At 42.9% G+C, this 24,091-nt stretch overlaps 1 protein-coding gene and 1 pseudogene across 7 annotated transcripts in view; both read right to left on the reverse strand.

Moving 5' to 3' along the window:
- FOXP1 (forkhead box P1) overlaps window positions 1–24,091 on the reverse strand; it is a 793,034-nt gene that overhangs the window by 678,130 nt on the left and 90,813 nt on the right. The gene's annotated exons all lie outside the window — the stretch shown is intronic.
- Window positions 16,168–22,390, reverse strand: LOC101544970 (60S ribosomal protein L34-like; annotated as a pseudogene).

Here is a 24,091-nt window from a genome sequence, read left to right on the forward strand (position 1 = left end):
AGAAAGAAAAGAAAAGAAAGGAAAGGAAAAGAGAGTCTCAGCAATAATACAGTGGGTAGGATGCTTGCCTTGCATGTGGCTGATACAAGTTTGATCCCTAGCACCCCAGGTGGTCCTCTGAGCACCGCCAAGAGTAGTCCCTGAGCATCACAGGATGTTGCCAAAAAATTAAAAAGAAAAGAAGGAAAGAAAGAGAGGAAGGGAGGAAGAGAGGGGGGGAGGGTGGGAGGAAGGAAGGAAGGAAGGAAGGAAGGAAGGAAGGAAGGAAGGAAGGATGGAAGGAAGGAAGGAAGGAAGGACGGAAAAAAGGAAGTAAGGAAGACAAAGCAAACAGATATTAACTCTTAGACTCTGACCATAGAACCAAAGGGAGAGAGAAAAGGGTGTTTTTATTTTTTTATTTTTATTTATTTTTAAATTTTTTATTAGTGAATCACGGTGAGATAGTTAACAGACTTACAAACTTTCATGCTTGCATTTCAGTCACACAATGATCGAATAACCATTCCTCCACCAGTGCCCATTTTTCACCACCAATAGTCCCAGCATCCCTCCCACCACCCCCACCCCGTCCCCTCCACCCCACCCCACCTCTGTGGCAGGGCATTCCCTTTTGCTCTCTCTGTCTCAGAAAAGGACATTTTTATTTTTTTTATTAGTTTATTTTTAATTAGAGAGTCATCGTGAGGGTACAGTTACAGATCCATACATCTTTGTGCTCATGTTTCCCCCATACAAAGTTCGATAACCCATCCCTTCACCAGTGCCCATTCTCCACCACCAGTAAACCCAACATCCCTCTCCCCCTCCCCAGTCCCGTCTCCCCCCACCCCACCCTGCCACTATGGCAGGGAATTCCCTTTTGTTCTCTCTCTCTGATTAGGTGTTGTGGTTTGCAATAAAGGTGTTGAGTGGCCATTGTGTTCAGTCTCTAGTCTGTATTCAGCCCACATCACCCTTCCCCCACATGACCAACAACCACATTTTACTTGGTGGTCCCTTCCCTGAGTTACCCAGAATGAGAGACCAACCTCCAAGCCATGGAGACAACCTCCTGGTACTTATTTCTACTATTCTTGGGCGTTAGTCTTATAGTCTATTATTCTATATTCCACAGATGAGTGCAATCTTTCTATGTCTGTCTCTCTCTTTCTGACTCATTTCACTTAGCATGATACTTTCCATGTTGATCCACTTATATGCAAACGTCATGACCTCATTTTTTCTAACAGTTGCATAGTATTCCATTGTATAGATGTACCAGAGTTTCTTCAACCAGTCATCTGTTCTAGGGCACTCGGGTTTTTTCCAGATTCTGGCTATTGTAAACAGTGCTGCGATGAACATATAAGTGCATATGTCACTTCGACTATACTTTTTGGCTTTTCTGGGATATATTCCCAGCAGTGGTATTGCTGGGTCAAATGGGAGCTCAACCTCTAGTTTTTTGAGAATCGTCCATACTGTTTTCCAAAAGGGCTGAACTAGCCGGCATTCCCACCAGCAGTGTAGAAGGGTCCAGAAAAGGACATTTTTAAAAGGTGGATAGGGTCTAAAGAACTGTGGTACTTGGTTGGTAGATCAGCAGGGAAACATATTTCAGTGAAGGGTGTGGCCCAACTTCCCCTGCCCCCTGGGAAATAATTGTATATCTAAAATATAAATTATGCTTGATTTTTCTCTCCACCCTCTCCCCACACACACTCACCAGAAGCCAATTTTCTAGTCTCAAACAATGGAATTTGCCTGATTTTGGCTCTGGGATTTTATTTTATTGGTTTTTTTGTTTGGGGGCTACATCTGGCACTGCTCAGGGATTACTCTTGACTCTGTGCTCAGAGATCTCCCTTGTGGGCTCCAGAACCATATGGGACCCGGGGTCAAACCTACTTTGGCCACATGCAAGGCACATGTCCTCCCTACCAGCTTTACTATCTCTCTGGTCCTCTGGCATTGGGATTTTTTAAATCAGCAATGTTTGGGAACCGCTCACCTGGGGTGACTCTTTGGATGAAAGTCATAGCCATCTGTGGTGGCATAAGCAATTAGGAGCCACAATTGACCCCCAACACTGCCTTTTCACTGTGGCTGGCCACCGTTCCTCAAGGAAAACCTGCCAAAAGTTTCCCCCAAGAAATTAAGACTAGTATTTATCAGTGTGCTCTTCAGACCCCTGAGAATCCGAGTCACTTGAATGAAGAGGGCTTATTATTAGGATGCTCGGAGCCCATTTCAAATCTGCCAACAGTGTTGATCTAAAGAGCCATGGAAGGGCTGGAGCGATAGCACAGAGGGTAGGGCATTTGCCTTCCACACCGCCGACCTGGATTCGATTCCCAGCATCCTGTCAGGAGTGATTCTTGAGTTCAAAAGCCAGGAGTAACCCCTGAGCATCACCAGGTGTGACCCAAAAAGCAAATAAATAAATAAAAATATAGAGCCATGGAAATTGGCATTGTTAGAAAGTCACCTTGTGTTTTGGAATCCTTCCACCGCGATTTCCAACTATGACCTATCCTGGTACTGTTTCCACTTGAAAAGGAGCCTTTAAAGAAGCAACTTTGTTTTTTAAAAAATTAAAAGGGAGAGGGGGTGTTGCTAGAAGCCATTTCACTTTCCCATTTTTCACAGGGGAAACAACCCCAGGTGAGTTAGCTGAGGCTGTTGACTAGGGCATAAGAAAACTCTGGCCGAACGTTCCAGCCGCACCTACAAAAGCTGTCCCTTCGGTGGACTGGTGGCGTGTTGGCTTCTAGGATAGAGCTAGAATAAGCGCACACTCGTGGCTGTGTGCTGCGGGGAGTTGGTGCGGGAGGGGGAAGAGGAAGAGAGAAGCTGGGGGAGGGGGTGAACCCATGCTAGCTTGCTTAGCCCAGGCTGGACACAGCCCACACGCATGTCCATCAGGTCTGAACTTGATTCAAAACCCAGGACTCCCTCTTGGCTGGCGCTGGGCTCCTCCAGGGGTGAAGAGGATTCCAGGCCAGTGCTCGGATGCAGCGAACACTAATATTTGGCTTTTCTCTCTGCTTGTTTTGGGAAGGCACACCTGGCATTGTGCAGGGGTTACTCCTAACTGCTCAGGGGAACATCTGGGGTGCCGGTAATCAAGCCCAAGTTGGCCGTGTGCAAGGCAAACGCCCTACCTGCTATAATATTGCTCTGGCCCCATTTTTCCCCATGCTTTTCAAATCAGCCCATGTAGGCTGCCTGCCCTGTCCACATCTGAGATAAGTTTGTCTCCAATTCATCAACTCCAGGTATGTGGCTAAAATGGGAACAATTTTTTTTTTAATTTTTAGTTTGGGGCTACACCCAGCAGTGCTCAGGGCTTATTCCTGGCTCTGCACACAGGGATCACTCCTGTTGGGGATTGGGGGACTATATATCATGCTGGAGATAGAACCTGAGGGCACTGTGTGGTAGGCAGTTACCTTACTTGCTGTATTATCTCTTCAGGTGCCCCTTTTTAAAAAATTCAAAACTGGCAGGGCTAGAGCTCTTCATGTGATCAACTCAGGTTCAATTCCTGACACTGCCAAGAGTGATCCCTGAGCACAGATCCAGGAATAAGCTCTGAGTATGGCCAGGGTGTATCTCAAAAAACCAAACACACACAAAAAGTCAGAACTGAAAAACAAACATCAGAATGGCCCTAATGTTCCTCCAGATGTATTTCCAACCTCAGCCCTGACACTGGGGATAGGAGTACTTTTCATTGTGGGGGTGTCCTGTGCATTGTATGGGGTTAGGCCACGCCCTGGCCTCTGCCTACAAGATGATACTGACTCACTCCCCAGGGATAGCTACCAGCCATGTCTGCTGACATTGCCAAGTGTTCCTGGGTTCAAATCCTGGTGGATGAGACACACTCCCACAGGAGCCTCCAAGACAGACAGACAGACCTCATCAGGCCACCATCACTCCCACCACAGGAAACTTGCCCCATGACAAAAACTAAATAAAGGTCTCCCTCTGACTTGCAACAGAGTCTCCCCATCATGTCCTACTCTAAGTGGCTTACAAGGATGTTCATAACAGCACTGAGGTGGACTTGAGCTCCCTGCTGCAGGCCTGAGAGAGCTCTCAACAGAAAATCCTGTTTCATCATGAGTTCGTGGGAGACACCACAAATGACATCAGATATGTGGTCGGCCATCTGTGGTCTCAGTGCCCCGAGCACCACCAGGTGTGGCCCAAGAACCAAATTTCTTTTTTGAAAGGCCCACTTGCCTTGCATGGGGTCAGCCCCAGTTCAATCTCAGGCACCACATATGGTTCCCTGAGCCCTGCCAGGAGCACAGAGTCAGGAGTCAAATCTTATCACTGCTGAGTGTGGCCTAAACAAAAATGAACAAAAATATCATCCCTTTTCTGGAAGGTTCAATGCACAGGAAGCCCAAGATCCAAGAGGACAGCTTATCCTGTGGGGCCAGTTGTGTGATCCTAAGATCGAGGTCAGTGATGGCGCATCAGCCCCTTACTTCACTCTGCCAATGCTCACACGTCCACAATCTGTGGCTCCTGAACAATAAGCCATTGAGAGCATCGCAATTTTAATGATCCAATTGACAGCTTTGGAGCCATTACTAGGTTTATAATAATTTGGGGAAAAGGGGTGGGGAGATGATATTTCTAAGACTTTTATTAACCTTTAATATCAATATTTTTACAGATAACATGATTTTAAAGATTAAGGATTCAGTTCAACTTGGTAGAGCACCTTCAACCCCCTCAGTTTTTCTCTCTTTAGAGGGAACACTCCAAAACACTGGAGGTGAGACGATAAGCCCAGCTTGTGTTCAGGAAACCTCGGGAATCAAACCCAGATTGCTATGTGCAGAGTATGTACGGCAGCCTTTTGAGCCAGCTCCCCACTCCCATCTTTTGAGAAGCCAAGGTGGGGTCGAAACTCGTATATAATCAGGGCTGGAGCAATAGCACAGTGGATAGAGCGTTTGCCTTGCATGCAGCCAATCTGGGTTCGATTCCCAGCATCCCATATGGTCCCCCGAGCACCGCCAGGGGTAATTCCTGAGTGCAGAGCCAGGAGTAACCCCTGTGCATCGCCGGGAGTGACCCAAAAAGCAAAACAAAACAAAACAATTCAAGCCTAATGTCAATTTCATCCAACTAGACATTCACCAAATCCTGCAACTGTGTACCAGGCATTGTGTTAGACACTGGGGAAGAGCAGTAGTAAAACCAAGAATTTTGAAAAAACAAAACCACTCTTGCCCTGGTAAAGCATGCATTAAAATGAGTTTCTCAGGAAAATCTGCATGTTTTCTGGGCCAGAAAGATAGTACAGGAGTTAAGATTAATGCCTTGCATGCAGTCTGCCCTGGTTCGATCCCTGGCATACATTATCCTTCAGACATTACTGAGTGCAGTCCTAGAGGCCCCCCAAACATCACCAGGGAGGCCACACAACCTACAGAATGACAGGCCTGAGCAGCACTGCAGCCTCAAGCTCTCGCAATGAACTGCCAGCTCAGTTGGCCAAGAACCCCAATGGGAGGGAACAAAAGATATGTATGAATTTTCAATGGAACACTTTTAAGATCTAGAAGCCATAGTCACTATGATAAAAGAAGGTCAATAAAGGTATATTTTGTTAATCATTGCTTATAAGGCCACATAAAACTGTTGAAAATGTTCAGGCAATAGATAAAAGTAGAGAAAATAGACAAATAATCATGGTAAAATGGTCACAAAGAACATACCACAAGAAAGTGAGAGGGTGAATTTACTAACAAAGGGATGATCAGGGCACTGTGGAAACATGTCAGAGTCACCAGCTAGTAGAACTAGAAGGACATAGCTTAGTATGACTTCAAAAGCCAAATGAGGCCAATTTACATTTTTGTTTTCAGAAGAGAAGGGAATAGGAGGCAAGAGAAGGAGCGAGAGAGAGAAAGGGAGGAGAGAGAGAGAGAGAGAGAGAGAGAGAGAGAGAGAGAGAGAGAGAGAGAGAGAGAGAGAACATCACTTGAGCTCTCGGAAGCTCGAGAGCTGCGGTATTCCACTGAAAAGCATGCTGGGCCCAGAGAGAAATGGCAGGATGAAGATTACGATTCTGGCATATCTACAAGACTCCAATTGGCACAACAAAACCAGTCTTTCCTCCAGCAACAGAAAAGAGCTTCTTCTGGTGCTTGCTTTAGGGCACAGAACAGCAGAAGGTAGAAGAGGCCAATTGAACGCTCTTTGGTTGTTCCAGCAGGTAGAGGGGTAGCGTGAATCTTATGCTCAAAGGGAACAAATTGTGCATTTTCTGGGTCAGAATTCCGAAGTTAGAACTCTGGAGAAGAGACGATAATGGTCTGTATAATTTATATTGTCATCCGCAAGGAAGCTGCGGCATCTGTGATCTACAGACTCCAGCAAGGCTGGTCTGCTGTTTGCCTCCCGGATCTCTGTGCTGGCTGAAAGGTCACATGTCTCTGGATGTTTGGATGTGTATTATCCAGTTGTTTGTTTGTTTCTGTCTTCCCTATAAACAGTTCAGTCTCCTTCTGGGGAAAAGAAATAATGTGAGCAAAGCAACCACACACATGCTCTCAAAAACGCTCTGTTCCAGTGTCCAACAAAGCCAGATTTTTCTAGGGCAAAAGAATCTTAAAGAGGAAGACCCCTGCTTTCCTCTGAGTTCATCTCATACTGAGCACTGAATAATATGCTTTAAAAGATTGCCATTCTTTGGTTATGTGACATGCTGAAATGGATTTTTAAAAAACTTTATGTGGAAGAAAGTGTAATTTGGTATCCCATCCTGACCAGCATCTTTAGCAATTTTTCTCTCAAACTGAGAACTTTACTTAGGGTAATTTTCTGGGTGTGTTTAGTGCTGAGGATCAAACTCAGCCTCAGACATGCAAGGCAGATAGATGCTCTACTGCCAAGCTATACCTCCAGCCCTAGGATAATATTGCCTTAGTTTTGTTTTTATATTGATGGTGCAATTATCCCACACCTTTTGTGCTCTGTTAAGGGAGCAGGAGTATTGCCTCCCTCTCTACCTGGCAAGTTCTGTTCTTCAGCATCACAAGATCTTTCTAGACTTTCAGTTGAACTATCACCTCTTTTGAGAAATCTCCCCTGGTTGCTTCCAGGTACATCATCTCCCCTCTTCTGTTACAAGAGGTACTGAAAACTCTGACTTGGCGCAGTGTGACTCAGCTGCAGTCCCCGCCATGCGGTGAAGGTGCCCAAGACTGGGAGTTGATGATCCCTGCACTTCCAGCTCCTCCCCCCTCACTGCCCAGGATAATTCCCACCCCCCACAACCCCCACACACCCCATATTCCCCCCTCTGCAGGTGAAGCTTGGATTTGCAACCAAATGGGCATGGCCTCCCCCAGCTCCTCAAGTAAGTATGTGTGATTCCCAGTATATCACAAAAACAACAGAAGGTGGGAAGAAGAGAGGGGAATAAAGACACAATTCTGAATTGTTTCTCGAATTATTCAATCACTGTCTTCCTTGCTAGAAACAGATTCCATGAGGGCAGAGACTGTGGCCACAAATTCCTCAGTGGCAGATCGCAGGCATTTAAATATTGGGGCATATGAACAGAGGAATGAATGAGAAGGATGCCTAACCCAGATACAGATTCCAATGGAATTGAGGGTTCCCTTGACAGGGTCTCTAAAGACAAGAACATGGCTGTTTCTGCCAAGAAGGGGTACTGGAGGCCACCAAGAGACACAGGACAGAACTCCAAGGAGCAGGCCGAATGGAGGCCTTAGGATTATCCTGGAGTTATGCTGGAGTCCTGGAGTTAGCACCCAGCACTCTCCACCCCGATCTCCGGGCCGGGCCTGCATGTTACATACAATGGACAAAGAGAAGCTCCAGCTCTGGGCACTTTTTTGTCACCTAACTCAGCTTATATAGTTACTCATTTCTCTTTGCTGTTGCCCTGAGCACCATAAGGGAAAAGGGGATAAGGGTGATCGTACACTAGTCTTTGGTTCATAGACACTTGGCTGCACCCCAGGGATCACACTCACAGAGCTGGGAATGGAAGTTAATGTAGGGCTGTGCCACAATAGAACTGGAGTAACCTCGTGCATTCAAGGTAAGCCCCTCACTCACTGAGCTGCATCTCAAACTCTATTTATATGCAATTTTTTCAGATGTAAACGTTCATCCAGTAACCCAAATCATCAAGACTTCTTAATTATAAGCAGACACACACAGGAGGTGTCCCAAGGTTACTTAAAATTGCAAATGGATGCCATAGGGAATAAAACCATGCAAACATGGAAAACACATGGTATAGAACTAGAAACTGGTGCTAGTAAGCACACACCTAACTTAATTTCTCCAAAGGAGTGCTGGCTACTTAAAATTAGTCATACTAGATCACTATAATTATACAACTATATTTTTTCTATTAAACACTATCTGAATTTCCCATTTTGAAATTTCCAGGAGAGTATTAAGACACTGGTTTAAACAATTGCCTCTTATGGTAACTTTCATCTATGTGGCTCTGTTTGATTTTTGAAATGACAAAATAAGAGCCTCCCTGGGGAGGAGCAACCAAAGGGGTAATTCGTGTTTTCTTCTGAAACAATAAAGCCTGCTTTTCTTGTCTGGCTCAGAAAGTCACTGTAAAGGCAATCATCAAAAGTGAAATTCAAAAGATGTTTCACTGGTAGCATTATTGAAACAAGCATCTAATTTCCCAAAGTAGGAAATCTTAAAGGACAACATTCTTTTGGATCAATAACATGTAACGTGTTTATTTAAAAATTCCATGTTATTAAAGAGCCACATAATGTGGGAAAAATTGCTTGTAAATGTTTGCAAACCCCTCTTCTGAAGAGCTGTTACTAGCGCTGTAGCTTTCCATTCTGGTAGCATGAGAACTCAAACTATGATTCCTGTTACTTTTTAGTCACAAGCATGATCAAATATATAAGAGGTACTATGCTATAAGCATAATTACTTGTTATGTAGCACTGTTGTCCCATTGTTCATCAATTTGCTCGAGCGGGCACCAGTAACATCTCTATCGTGAGACTTGTTGTTACTGTTTTTGGCATATCAAATAAGCCACGGGGAGCTTGCCAGGCTCTGCCTTGCAGGTGGGATACTCTCGGTAGCTTGCTGGGCTCTCCTAGAGGGGTGGAGGAATCGAGACTGAGTCGGCCGAGTGCAAGGCAAATGCCCTACCCGCTGTTTTTTTTTTTTAAATATTTTTAAATAAATGCTCAAAGCAGAAAATTAGATCAATTAGCCCATTACCTAAAAATGTCCACAGTCGATAAATAGAAAATTTTGTGTCCTGATACAAAATGTCAGGCCTAGAGACTTCAAAGTCACTGGGAGAAATTAAAGAAAAAGATAATTCCTGGAGAATAGTAATAAAACCAGTGGAACTACTATTTCTTAGAGGAGGTTCAGGCACAAATACATGGCACAAAAATTCATTAATAAGTTTATAAGTAAACTTGGATCTCATCTAGTGATTCCTAACTGGGGGACATTTTGCCCTAAAGAGATAAGTAGTAGTATCTGGAGGGAAGTCACAGTTTGTGGGAGTGAGGTTATAGCTGCCTAGTGCATAGAGGTCAGCTATGCTGTCAAACATTCTACAACACACAGGACCACCCCCCTGCCCCACCTCACGACACCCCACCCCAGTACCCCATAGCAAAATAGCATCTAACTGGTCATTTAAATGTCAGCAGTGGATCAGTGAGATCGTACAAAGGTTAAGACTTTTGGCAACTCTGACCCAATCTGGGTGCTGCTATGATCCCCCAGTCACTGCCATGTCTTACTCTTGAGCAGAGAGGCAGGTGTGGCCCCTGAGCACTGCTGGGTGTGGCCCTAAATTGATAAATAAATGTCAATAGTGTTGAAGTTGGAAAATCCTATCTGGTCCTATATCACCTGTAATCTCAAATAAATCACTTTCCCTGATGATCATGATGAGAGTTCCCAAGACATGGACTGAGCACATGTCACGAGCAATATGCTAACTGATTCACATGTATTTTTATGGTTAACCTTCTCAATATTGAGGGAAGGTGACAGTGATGGTGGCACTGTTGTTTGAATCTTGAATGCCTGTAACAAGTCACTATGAACAATGTTGTAAACTGCAGTATTTAAATAAAGCATGGAGAGAGGAGAGAAACCTTTCCAAAAGTCATGATATGTAGCCTCTGTAATTATCCACACTATATTTATACTCATTTTTTAATCTATTTACTTTTTTACTTTGGGTCAGACTCAGAGACCCTCAGGGCTTACTGCTGTCTTTGAGTTCAAGGATCACTCCTGGTAATGCTAGGTGGTGCTAGGAAATGAACCCAGGCAAGCACCTTAACTTTTGTGCTCTCTCTGGTCCATCATCCACACTTTATCAGTGAGAAACCATACCCATTGTTCTTAATCTTGCCCATGCCACATAGCTATCAAGGGATATGGCTACAGTTTATTTATTTACTTAAATGTAGTACTGCTATTTATTAGCAGTAAGTCTAATAAAGAGAGTCTCTTGCCCACGTGCCTGGCTGTCTTCCCCGGGGCCTCCTCGGAGGGGATGGGCTCCAGCTTCCCTCCCCACCCTGAGCAGAGCTCCCGGTGGCCGAAGACCTCCAGAGCCTAGCCACAGCCATACTCAAGTACCCTCTCCACATGTTTGAACGAGCCTCACGAATGAAGGAACCAGCAAAGGAACCCAGGTGTGTGGGACCCGGGGCTGAGACCTCCAAGGCTGCTTGCTCGGATTGGGACTAGGCCTCCTCCGCCCAGATTTCCCATGTCCCAGTAGCTAGGCAGTCACACCCAGGGACTGCCCCACGGCACCATGTAAGCCTGTCAATGGCCAGCATCCAGAGACTTAAAAGCCAGCTCCTGGAAGCGCATGGCCTCAAAGTGGCTGCGAGATATCTTACAGCCTACTTCTCCCTCTGGGAGATCTTGGCAAACTACTGGGAGTTTCCTGCCCACATGGGAGAGCCTGGCAAGGTCCCCATGGTGTATTAATATGCCAAAACAAGTAACAAGCTGGGTCTCATTCCTCTGACCCTGAAAGAGCCTCCAGTACGGCATCATTGGAAGGCCGAGTAGAGAGAGGCTTCTAAAATCTCAGGGCTGGACGAATGGAGACATTACTGAGACCACTCAAGAAATTTGACGATCAATGGGATGATGATGATGATGATGATGATGATTTATTCAGCCATTGATTAAGATGATTGAATTGGGCATGAACTTCATATTACTTCTTTTTTTTTTTAAATAGCACAGCATCAGGGCGTTTGCCTTGCATGCAGCCGACCCGGGCTTGATTCTTCCACCCCTCTCAGAGAGCCCAGCAAGCTACTGAGAATATCTCGCCTGCATGGCAGAGCCTGGCAAGCTACCCGTGGCATATTTGATAAGCCAAAAACAGTAACAACAAGTCTCAAAGTGGAGACGTTACAAACTGGTGCCTACTTGAGTAAATCGATGAGCAACAGGGTGACAGTGACAGTGACAATTGAATCACCGTGAGATACAGTTACAAAGCTTTCATGTTTGAGATTCAGCCATACAATGATCAAGCATCCATCCCTCCACCAGCACACACTCTCCACCACCGGTGTCCCCAGTATATCCACCCCACCATCTCAGTCTTCATCCTGCCTCCATGGCAGGCAATTTCTCCAATACTCTCTCTCTCTTTTTGGGCATTATGTTTTGCTTGAGTTTTCCTGCCATCATTCAAGCCTGCCTGCCAGGGGCAGATGCTAGATCATTTATTGTCCATTGCTCATTTAGAATATCTTGGATGTTGCGACCATGCACTTCTGGAATCCTAGATTGTAAATGATTGGGTTCCAGAGACATTTCCGTAAGGCACTAATCCATTTTGGAATTCAATTGGGTGTTTCTAAACCAGAGCTGTTGGTGCACTAAGATGGTGCCCAGAAGCACATTGTGGGCGTGACAGCCAGGCTGATGAGCAGGCGGGGAGCTGGGGAGGGACAGCCCGGCCCCTCTGCCACCATGCAGCATGGAGATTTAATCCTGGAACCCACATACCTGGGCCTTGCTTATGGAAGCTCTTGGTCACCAGAATTCCATCTAGAGGAGGTGGGGAGACTGCGCCTGCTCCATCTGGGGTGCCCCAGTGAAATTGGCTCAGTATGGGGATCCAGAAAGATCTCCGTCTCTGTGGTGTCTTCCAGGACTCACTACAGTGTCTCTGGCTTTTGATCTCTTTCAAGATTTATTTATGGGTCTCTGAAGCAAGGCCAGTAATAGAGTTTGCACGGTGGGGCCGGAGTTGGTTTGTGAGGGTGACTGCCAGTGCTTCCATGTGTATTGGGAAGTGGGGGTAGGTAGCCCACCCCAACTCTGTGAAAGCCTGGAGATTTCAGTCACAAAACCCTCAGATATAAATTTTCAGCAGATTATATCTTGGTGAGGTCTGTTCTGAGACAGTGGAGTCAAGCTAGGGGTACAGCAGTGATTATGGATTGTGGAAGCAAGCGGCTGCTGGGGGCTCTGCTTAGGCAGCACAGGCCAACCTGCCCCCCTCCAATTTACCCATCTGTTCAGCCATGCATGAGTCAAGATTAACTGTGGCTTTTAGTCTCTTTCGAGATCTATCTATGGGTCTCTGAAATAAGGCCAACAAATGAGCTTGTATAGCTGAGCCAGAGGTGGTTTGTGGGCATGGCTCCCACATACCTACTTTTGGCCATTTAATTTCTTGGTAAACTTGGTCCCAAGTTGTTGGGGTCTGGCCAAAGGCACAGCAACAATTTTGGGGTGTCAGAAAGCCTGAAGACACCATCATGCTGCTGATGCACTTGCCCCACAGGTACAGGTTGACCTGTTGGTAGTGGCTACAGTTTAAACTTACATAATTTCATGCTTCGCTGTTATCCAAAACTCTCATGTCTGCTCAAAACTGCTCCATGCCTTTGATATTCAGAGAAACATAGTGTGGCTAGCAGACAGAGATTCTATCTCAAAAGTCAATTCTATTTGGCATTTTAGCAGAAACTTAGAATGGCAGGTCAAGAAAGATGTGTGATGTAGATATCTTAACAGAACAATTACTGCCGTCTCCTAAGGGAGCGAAGAAAAATGGCATTTGTGCCACATGTTTGATAGTTTTGCACTAGATCACCTTATTTTTTTTCTTTTTGGGTTACACCCAGCAATTCACAGGGGTTACTCCTGGCTCTGCACTCAGGAATTACCCCCGGTGGTGCTCAGGGGACCATATGGGATGCTGAGGATCGAACCTGGGTTGGCCACATGCAAGGCAAATGCCCTACCCGCTATGCTATCATTCCAGCCCTAGATCACCTTATTTAAGGTCTAAGGAGCAGTCACCTTGGTCCATGTGTTCTTCCCAACACAAATTCTTGTTCATGTGCAGAGTTGAACACATTAAAGAGAATTAAGAGCTTTATTCAACAGACTGGTTTTCCTGGTCGCAGGGAAACTACGGAAAACTCTCAAGTTCTAGCCTACATAAGACAGAAAATATCAAACTTCATGAAAATCACCACATACCTCCACCCAGAATCAAAGCCAAGAACAAACAACTCTGGGGCTTGGATTGATTCCATAAAATACTCTGAGTGACTGAAGTAAAAACAAAAACAAAACAAAACAAAAAACCAGCAATGACTACAAACTTTAGGGAGGCCAAATAATAATCTACTGCATTTTTTAAAAATTATGCAATGTTTAGCAAACTGAGATCATGGGTGGGGGTATGCGTGGGGGGAGCAGGGAAGGGAAAAAAGAAAGAAAAGGAATCATAAACTTTACTAAACAAAGTCACATACCAACAAACATTTAAACCACTGTAGCCAAGATCAGGAACTGGAGCTTGTTTTTAGTTACAAAGATCTGAGAGACGGGGTGGGAAATAAACAAAAATCCAAGGGGAAAATCATTAATAAGCTACTCTGAACTATTTTCCCACAAGTCATTTCTTTAAAAAGGGAAAAAGAAAGAAAATCTATACTCTGTGTTTAAAAAGTCAATGTCCTGCATTCCTGTCCAAATAAAATCTCTTTGTGAGCAGTCAACCAAAAAACTGAAATTCCATTGTCATAACACTTGTCTATGGGGTTCAGAAAATTCTTCAGAGAATTTTCAAAAAAAAGAGAACTGGGTAATTAATATAGAACTCAATAATTAATGGGAAAAGAAAGTTAACAAATTTAAATCCACCCAGAAAACAACTACAATAAAACTTGAATTTATAGTTTATCATTTCAAGAACTTCTTGTTTACTAACAACACACACACACACAGAGGCACACACGCACACATGCATGCACGCACCATCCATGTAACATTTTCCAGGGAATTAGATATTAAATAAAGCAACGTTTGGACTTCTTCAGTAAAAGAACATAATTTCTTCCTAACCACCTCTATCATTGATGGATGAACTGGGACCGTTTTTCTTACAAGTGGAAATCTGATTCTAAGAGATCACATTTCTATCTGCCTGAAAGACTCTAAGACAAATGGAGAATAAAATAATATAAAATACGTATTTTTCTTATGAAGTAAGCTATATTTTTTTGTCAAATTATCTTACAGGAAAAATAATCCATCTCCATAACACACAAGCAAATCAGTATTGAAAACTTACTTAAGTAAGATGAATTTTACTAATGTCAAGCTTAAGGCAACTCAGCAAGAAATGACAACACTGCACTAAATTATTTACATTCACTACCTCTTAGCTGTGTCTACAAAGCACCAAAACATTGCGATGAAAAGTAAAAGTCAGTAATTGCTCAGATATTATGTCTAGTCACCAACAGCTGGAATTTCCTCAGTATTGGCTCCCTCTGTCTAAGCAATTTTGTTAGTTGGCTAAGAGGGTTTTCCCCACCACTTCTCTCTGTCAGCTCTGGCTCCCCAGGCCTTCATGAGCTACTTTTGCACTCCGTGCAGATCTCCACATGCTTCATTTGGGAACTGACTTTCGTAGAGCCCTTCATTGCTTTCTATGTTGACAGCTAATAGTGCACTTGCTTCAAACAAGATTCGCATCTCTGGAAATTTTCTTAATAATGACTTTTTTTTCTGTTCAGTCAAAGATTATGGCTCTGGCAAGACAATTTTAACAGCTGGAAGGGAAAACTCATTTGGATGCATATACAGAGGGTACCTTACATAAAATTCATTAATTCTCTTACAGTTTGGGAGGTCACAAGTCCAAGATCAAGGTGCCAGCAGAGTTGGTTTCTGAGGAAGTTCTTTTCCTGGCTGCAGATAGATGCCTTTTTATTGTACCCTCAAATAGCCTTTCCTCTGTGAGTAGTAAAATGGAGATCTCTTGAATCTCTTCCCCTTATTGTAGGGACTCTGGCCTTTCCAGACTGGGTCCCTCCCCTATGGCCCATTTAGCTTAAATGACCTCCTGAAAAGCCATATTTTCAAACAGAATCACATTGGGGCTGAGGACTTCAACATATGAATGTTAGGGGATACATTAGAGTCCACGTGAAATATTATTCCTGCCCCGCTGTTATTTAAGGGATAAGCTAGTCCAGGTCCTTTGAGAAGCAGACACGTGAAAGAGACTTACAAGGGAAGACGTGGGAGGAATAGTTGGGAGCTGGAGGAGGCTGAGAAGGCTGTCAGACCAAAATATAGGTCTGATTAACTCTGCTGTGGCAGTAATAGATAAAGAAAAGAGCTTGTATAGAGAAAGTCCTAAAGAATCCTGAAGTCAAAATTGCCTGTGTCTAACAGTAATGGGCATGCATTGACATCCTTGCTGTGCCTTCGGAGAAGACAGCAGAGAATGTGCAAATGCAGTGGTGAGTTCATGGCAGAGCGAGTGGGACAATAATAAGTCATTCACACAAGCTCTCTAAGGAGAGCTTCTCCCTGGCCACTACCAGAATTAAGCTGGCAATATACTTGAAGCCCCTATTTTCATCCATTTTAGTTAAGAGCTATATCAAATAGTAGGCGTGACGATGATGATGATGACAGTGATGAGAATACATCCCATTTTACTGATATTGCTGGAATATAACAGTTTTCCTCCACGTGCATACTACTATCATGCTCTGAGGCTGAAGAACTCTTGGGATGAGTTTGCCTTCTCTTTACTTGTTCACTGGTACACAATTGACCATCTCTTTTAAACATCCCCACAGAAACTTACAGATAAACATGTATTTCATCTTCACCCACAGAATTAAGGTGAATCTTATAATCAGCCCAGCTAATGTGTCGAGAGATACTCCAGACGTCTAATACAGGAACGGAGATCTGAGGCAGGGTTGAACAAGGCTGGTTGAGGATTGAAGCCTAAGAGGGCAAAGTTGATGCAAGTTTTCAGGGCAACCACAGGAGAGAGAAATAAGAAGAGGGTTTCAAAGATTTTCCAGATGCCCCCTTCATTAGTCAACTGAGAATCCATCTACCTACATGTGAAGAAACTACCCAATTCCTGAGGGGAAGACAACACAAAGTAATAGAACAATTACTGGAGCTCACCACCCCAAAACATGGCTGTTCCCAATGGCTAGAGTAGAAGACCTATCATTCACAGGGCATAAAGTGAAACACACAAAAAGGATCTGTCCTCAAGAATGAAAAACCATCAGCTTTAAATCAGTGCCACTTAACAAAGATGAAGCCTAAGATCAAGGGGCCAGAGAGAGTACACGAGATGAGGCATTTGCCTTGCCTGTGGCTGACCTGGGTTCAATCCCTGGCACCACATACAGTTTCCAGGCACTGCCAGGAGTAATCCCTGAGCAATAGAGTTAGGAGTAAACCCTGAGCACAGCTGGTTGTGATCCAAAAAACAAACAAACAAAAAAGAGTAAGGCTCATAAAGGGCAAACTGTTCCCAGGAAGCTTAACTCTGTTCTAGGATAAGGCAGGAATGTTTACAGGAATACAAAATATACTGTGCAAGCAAGGTAAAGTTTAAAAAGCCTGGCATCAGGCTGGGGAGATATTTCAAAGAACTGAAGCATACACTCTGCATTAAGGATGACTGGCATCTCATGGTCCCTGAAGTAACCTCCCAAGTACCAAGCTAAGTATAGTCTCTGAGAACTTCCAGGTGTGGTCCTCAAAGCAAAAATAAAATATCTGTCATCTTGTCAGAAATTACTGGACATGTAAAGAAGCAGGAAAATGGGCCTCTTAATAAGGAAAAAATAAGTCAAAACTAACCTAGAACTAATGTGAAAATTATCAAGCAAACATTTTTAAAAATGCTGAAAATATGTCTCAAGGGAAAATGGAAACATTTTAAGTTTCATAAAAATAAAATACAACAGAGGGCAGGGAACTAGCTAGTGGTCAGAGGCATATGCCTTGTATGTTCAGAGACCTGAATTCTATCCTTGGCACCACATGTTCCCTAGGGTAGCACAACATGGCCACCGGTCTTGGAGGCCCCAGAGGACCCCCAAGGTTGGCCAGAGGGTCATCAGCATCTCCAACCTGGGCAGGAAAGCTTTACAGTTCAAGCCTTGACCTGTCTCACCTGGTTGGTCCAGTATCTCTTGGAGTATTCCTTTCCTGAACCCCACTGAGCACTGTTTGGGATATCTCCCAAAACAAATAAAAATAAAAAAATAATGAAATACTACAGAGGTTAAAGCACTTGCTTTGCACATTGCTCACCCTGGATTGATCCCTGACACACTTTATGGTTTCCTGCTGGGTGCAGCTCTCATGGCCCTTTGAGTACTGCCAGAGTGATTTGGGTGGATAATTTCTACCATCACAGGTCTGTCCTGAGCAGCGCTACATACTCAGACCTTCACCTTGAGTCACTGACCCAGTTGCCTGAGAATCACCAGGGAAGGCCCTTGAGACACCTGCGATACCTCCTCTCCAGTAAAAATAAAATTCAACGCATCAAAATGTGTAGGACATAGTCCCACCATTTCTTAGATGTAGATTTATGCTGGTCAAGTGTTCATTTAAAAGGTCTAAAATATAAGCCTCCAAATTAATAAGCAAGGAAAGAAAGCAAATAATCCCCAAACAAATAGGATACTTAATAAGTGTAATAAATTTTAGAGTAAGCAATATAAAGTAAATCTGTAATGTGTCTAAGGGGACAGGTTGGGCTGGGAAAGAAACTTGGGACATTGATAGACAGAAGGTCACACTGGTGGTGTTGAGCACCAAAGGCCTGAAATTACTACATTGTGAGCAACTTTGTAAATCACAGTGTTTTAATAAATATTAAAACTTTTTTTTAATTTTTATTTTTTTTATTAATGAGTCACCATGAGGGAGCAGTTACAGAGTTTCGTGCCTGTGTTATAGTCATACAATACTCAAGTACCCATCCCTCCAACCAGTGCCCTTCTCCTCCATCGATGGCTCCAGGGTCCCTCCCTCCCCCCCACATGCTGTCTCTCTCCTTTTGGGTGTTATGGTTTAAATGGAGATACTGGGTAGCTATCAGTTCAATCTAGAGTCTACTTTCAACCCGCCTCTCCTATCCTGAGTGGATCCTCCACTGCACTTTGGTTGGTGTTCCCTTCTCTGTCTGAGCTGCCCTCTCCCCCAGCATGTGAGGGCAGCTTCCAAGTCGTGGAGCAGGCCTCCTGGTATTAATTGCTACTATTCTATTTTATATTCCGCAAATGAGTGCGATTTTTCTGTCTGTCTCTTACTTTCTGACTCATTTCATTTAGCATGATACTTTCCATGTTGATCCACTTATATGCAAAGTTCATGACTTCATCCTTTCTGACAGGCACATAGTATTCCATTGTGTAGATGTACCAAAGTTTCTTTAACCAGTCATCTGTTCTCAGGCATTCGGGTTTTTTCCAGATTCTGGCTATTGCAAACAGTGCTGCGATGAACATACAGGTGCAGATGTCATTTTGACTATACTTTTTTGCCTCTCCGGGATATATTCCCAAAAGTGATATTGCTGGGTCAATATCATGATTTCTAATTTTTTGAGAAGTGACCATTTTGTTTTCCAAAAGGGCTGAACCAGTTGGCATTCCCACCAGCAGTGTAGGAGGGTTTCTTTCTCCCCACATCCATGCCAACAGTGGTTGCTTTTGTTCTTTTGGATGTGTGCCAGTCTCTGTGGTGTGAGGTGGTATCTCATAGTTGTTTTGATCTGCATCTCCCTGATGATTAGTGATGAAGAGCATTTTTTCATGTGCCTTTTAGCCACTCATATCTCTTCCTTGAGAAAGTTTCTGTTCATTTTTTTCGCCCCATTTTTTGATGGGGTTGGATGTTTTCTTTCTGTAGAGGTCATTTAAATTAAGAAAAAAATCACTGTATCACTGTCATCCTGTTGCTCATCGATTTGCTCGAGCAGGCACCAATAATGTCTCCATTGTGAGACTTATTGGTACAGTTTTTGGCATATTGAATATGCCACAGATAGCTTGCCAGGCTCTGCCATGGGGGCGGGATACTCTCGGTAGCTTGCCGGGCTCTGTGAGAGGGACGGAGGAATCCAACCCGGGTCAGCCTCGTGCAAGGCAAACACCCTACCCATTGTGCTATTGCTCCAGCCCCCCCCCCAAAAAAAGCATACAAATTTAAAGCAAAAATAATTTTTAAAATGAAATGAAAAGCTGATTCTGCAAATATATAAAATTAATAAATTGCTAAACTGGGTGAACAACAAAAAACAGAAAAAAGACATATCTCACTAAAATTCAGGATAAAAGAGATATTACAATAAGTGCCACAGACATTGATATGATCATACAGAATGCTGTCAACTACCTGCTTCCTAAAGGCCACAAATTTGGGGTCAGAGTAATATTTTAGCTGGTAGGGCATTTGCCTTGCACGTGGCTGACCCAGGTTCATACCTGGCATCCCATATGGTCTCCCAAGCACTGCCAGGAGTGATCACTAAGTGCAGAGCCAGAAGTAAGCCCTGAGCACTGATGGTGTGGCTGAAAAATACCAAACAACAACAACAACAAAGCAACAAAGTCACCTAAGAAGAAATAGACAATTTCTTAGTTTGCTCCTCAGCACACAGGGTCCCCTAGGTCCTGTTTGTTATGGCCCTTAAGCATAGAGCCAGGTGTAGCCCCGGACACCACTATGTGTGGCCAACACTCCCACCCAAATAAATATATAACTTAAATAAAATTATATTTATTATTATAAATTATATTCAGTTAAAAAAATCTACCCCTTATGACCTCTTCTTCCCTATATTGGCCCTGCTGCCAAAAGCAAACAAACAAAAACCTCTTCCAATTTAATGATTTCACTGGCAAGTACTACCGAAGATTTAAAGATTAAATACAATAAACTCCAAACAATCTCCCCTAGAAAATCAAAGTGGATGAAACATTACTTTTATCATTATATTGATGCCAAAATGAGAAAAAAAACAGCACAAGAAAACAGTAAACCTATATCTTTATGAACAGAGTTGCAATAATTTCTCCATAGAATATTAGCAAACCAAATCCAGCGATGTATAAAGAGGCTCCTACACACCCAAATGGGGTTTAATCCCAAGAATGTAAGTCTGTTAAGTATTTTTAAAATTTTATTCAATAATAATGTGTCTAGGGAAAGAACACTGCATGATTATATAATTGATGCAAAAGTTTGATAACATGTAATATTCCTTATTTTTAAAAATATTTAACCAATTTGAAATATGGGGGAATCTCATTAACCTAGTAAAGAAGCTCATGCTCACCAATTGAAGACTAAATGCTCTCTCCCTAAGTCTGGAAACAATGCAAGTATGAAGCCAAGGATGCTTACTTTACCATTCCTATTCAGTACCACACTAGAACATGCAATAAAACAAGTAGCAGAAATAGGATACTTCTAGATCAGAAAAGAAGGAATCAAACTGTGCCAAATCAAAGATGATAGGATCCTTTAGGTAGAAAACTAAAGACACTGACCCCCAAACCCCCCTAGAGTAATTAAATAAATTTAGTATATTCTAGAAATCAAGGACAACATTAAAAAAATCAATTGTGCTGCTATAAATTAGCAATGAGCAATTGAGAACCCTGGGGTTTTTGTTTGTTTGTTTATTTTTGGTCCACACCTGGTGATGCTCCTGGCCCCATGCTCAGGAATTACTCCTGGTGTGGCTCGGGGAAACATACGGGATGGCAGGAATCAAACTAGGGTCGGCAGCGAGCGTGCAAAGCAAGTGCCCTCCTCATTGTACTATCTCTCTGACCCTGACAGTTAAAAAAAAATACCACTTATAGTAGCAAAAAGTACTTAGTTATATATCCAGTAAATATGCACAAGGTGATAATTAATAAAATTATGATCAAAGCAATCATGGAAAATAGGCAAATCATGTTTTGTGACTTAAAATATGATTAACAAGTCAATTTTCCACAAACGAATCTATACATTTAGTGTAATTCCTATAAAAATATTCTAGCTGGATTTGTTGCTGTTGGTTGGTGTTTGGAGGCCACTCCCAGCTTCAGAAGTCACTCCCAGTTTGGGGGCAAGGTGCTGGGAATCAAGTTTGGGACTCCCTCATGCAAAACATGTACTCCAGGCCCACATGATATTTTCCCAGCCCTCGGTAAGCTGCTCTCTCTCTCTCTCTCTCTCCCTCCTTCCCTCCCTCCCTCCCTCTCTCTCTCTCTTTTTCTCTCTCTCTCTCCCCCTCCCTCTCTCTCAGGTCTCACTCCTGGTGAACTTGGGAGGCTATTTGGGGTGCTGGGCATCATCGAACCCCAGGTTGGCTGCATGCAAGGCAGGAGTGGCACCTGCCCTACTATTGCTCAGGCCCCTGTTTCCTCATTTTAATCAAGGTTTCTTCCACTGTGCAGAGCTTTTGAGACTGAAATAGTCACATTTGCTTATATTTGTTTTAGTTTATCTTGACGGAGATGAAGCATTAAAGACATTACTAAGGCTAATGTAGAAAATATTATTACCTTTGTTTTCTTCTATGTATTTTATGGCTTCAGATCTTACATTCAAATCTTTAATCCATTTTGTGGGTTTTTTGGGGGGTGGAGGTGGGGGTTGTTGTTTTCTTCAAAAAAGCCTCATTTTTAAATTTTGCTTTCTAGCTCTGTGCTTGTGCCTTGAACGCTTTCATGACAATTTTCTATTTTCTGCTCCTCAATTAGGACAGCACGCTTGATCCTGTCTTGGACACACAGAGCACATATGGAAACACCATAGGCCCGGCTGATGTGGTTTTTTTGTTTTTGACAGTCTCTTAAGAACTTTAGGTTTCACAGCACAAATTTCTCGAAGTTGGCTGTGGGCACACACCACACGCAAACTTTGATACCTTCCCAAATTTTTCGTGTAAAGGTAAACAATTCTCTTTCCAGAGGTTTGAGACAGCCTGGTTTTGTTGGAGGCCATGTTGTATAAGAGCCGACAGTGTCAAATGCTGGACCATTCTGAAGGCCTCTAAGACACCATCTTGGAAGAGTCCCTGGACCTTCATCATTTTGAATTAATTTTAGAATATGGTGTAAGATAGCAACCTCGTTTCATTGTTTGTTATGTAGTTAGCTCTGTTTACTGGAGATACTTTCCTTTCTATATTCTATGCTTTTGACTCCTTGTTATTAATCAGTTATCTGGAGCACTGTAGCACTGTCATCCTTTTGTTCATCGATTTGCTTGAGCGGGTACCAATAATGTCTCCATTGTGAAACTTGTTGTTACTGTTTTTGACTTATCGAATATGCCACGGGTAGCTTGCCAGGCTCTACCATGCGGGCAGGATACTCTTGGTAGCTCGCCGGACTCTCCGAGAGGGACAGAGGAATCAAATCGAACCCAGGTCAGCTGCATGCGAGGCCCTACCCGCTGTGCTAACACTCCAGCCCAATTAGTTATCTATATATGTACAAATTTACTTCTGATCTCTTGATTCTATGTTTCTTATCATTAGAAAAATGTATATCAAAACCATAGTGAACCTTTACCTCACAGCAATTAGAATGGCTATTATAAAAAATCAAGTAACATATAAATGTTGGCAAGGAAGTAACCCCCTGTGTGGTTAGTGGGAATGTAACAGTATGAAAAACATTATAGAAACTCCTCAAAAGTTAAAATTAAAGCTACATTGTTATTAGTAAGTCCACATCTGAGTATTTCACATTCAGAGAATGTGAATAATATTAAAATTATAATTTAAAAAGATATATGTTAACTGCAACCTTACAATAATCGAGACATGGGTATAGTCCAAGTGCCCAATGACTGAACAGATAAAGAAGATGCGGTATACATACACAACATATAGCACAGTTTTACAATGCTGAAATCTTATTGAGAAAAAAGGAAGAAAACTTTTTTTTAGGAATAGGAAAGTAGGAAACTATATTTGCAATAGTATAAACAGAACTTGAGGAAATTATGCTAAGTGAAATAAGAAAGAAAAGAGAAACATGACTTTGCTTGTTTGGGATATAAAGAAATAAAGCATGTAAAGAGTGAATGAACCAAACCTTTTGACTTTGACAACAAAATGCCAGTTACAAGGGCTAAGGATGAGGAGGTCAGTGGGTTGGTGTGGACAGTGACTGGGCACTTGGCGGTGGGTGTTGGCATGATATACATGGTAGCTGAGGTGAGAAGTTGTACCCCTGAAACCTATACTGTGTTGAAAAATAATATTACCTTTTTAAGAAAAGAAAAGTTTTGCTATGCAGAAAACATAAAAAGTCAAATGACTAACTGGGAGAAAATATTTGGAAATCACATTCCAAGGAAGGACTTATATACAGAATATATAAATGATTCTAAAATCGATAGAAAGTAAGCCAACTATACCATTTTAAAATGGGCTAAATATCTTAACAGACATTTCACAAAGAAGATACATAACAGTAAGGCAAAAAAACAAGATGAAATTACAGTAAATTTCTACTATCCACCTTTAAAATGAGCAGACAACTGGAAAAGCTGGGAAGGATATGGAGGAACTGGAATACTCATATATTGATGGTGTGAATGGGAAACGATATAGACACTGTAGAAGACAGTTCAGAATTTTCTTATAGGGGCTGGAGTTATAGTACAGCAGGTAGGATGCTTGCCTTGCACACACTAGACCCAGGTTTGATTCCCAACATCCCATATGAGA

This window comes from Sorex araneus, chromosome 4 (genome assembly GCF_027595985.1).
Source record: "Sorex araneus isolate mSorAra2 chromosome 4, mSorAra2.pri, whole genome shotgun sequence".
Taxonomy (NCBI): Eukaryota; Metazoa; Chordata; class Mammalia; order Eulipotyphla; family Soricidae; genus Sorex; species Sorex araneus.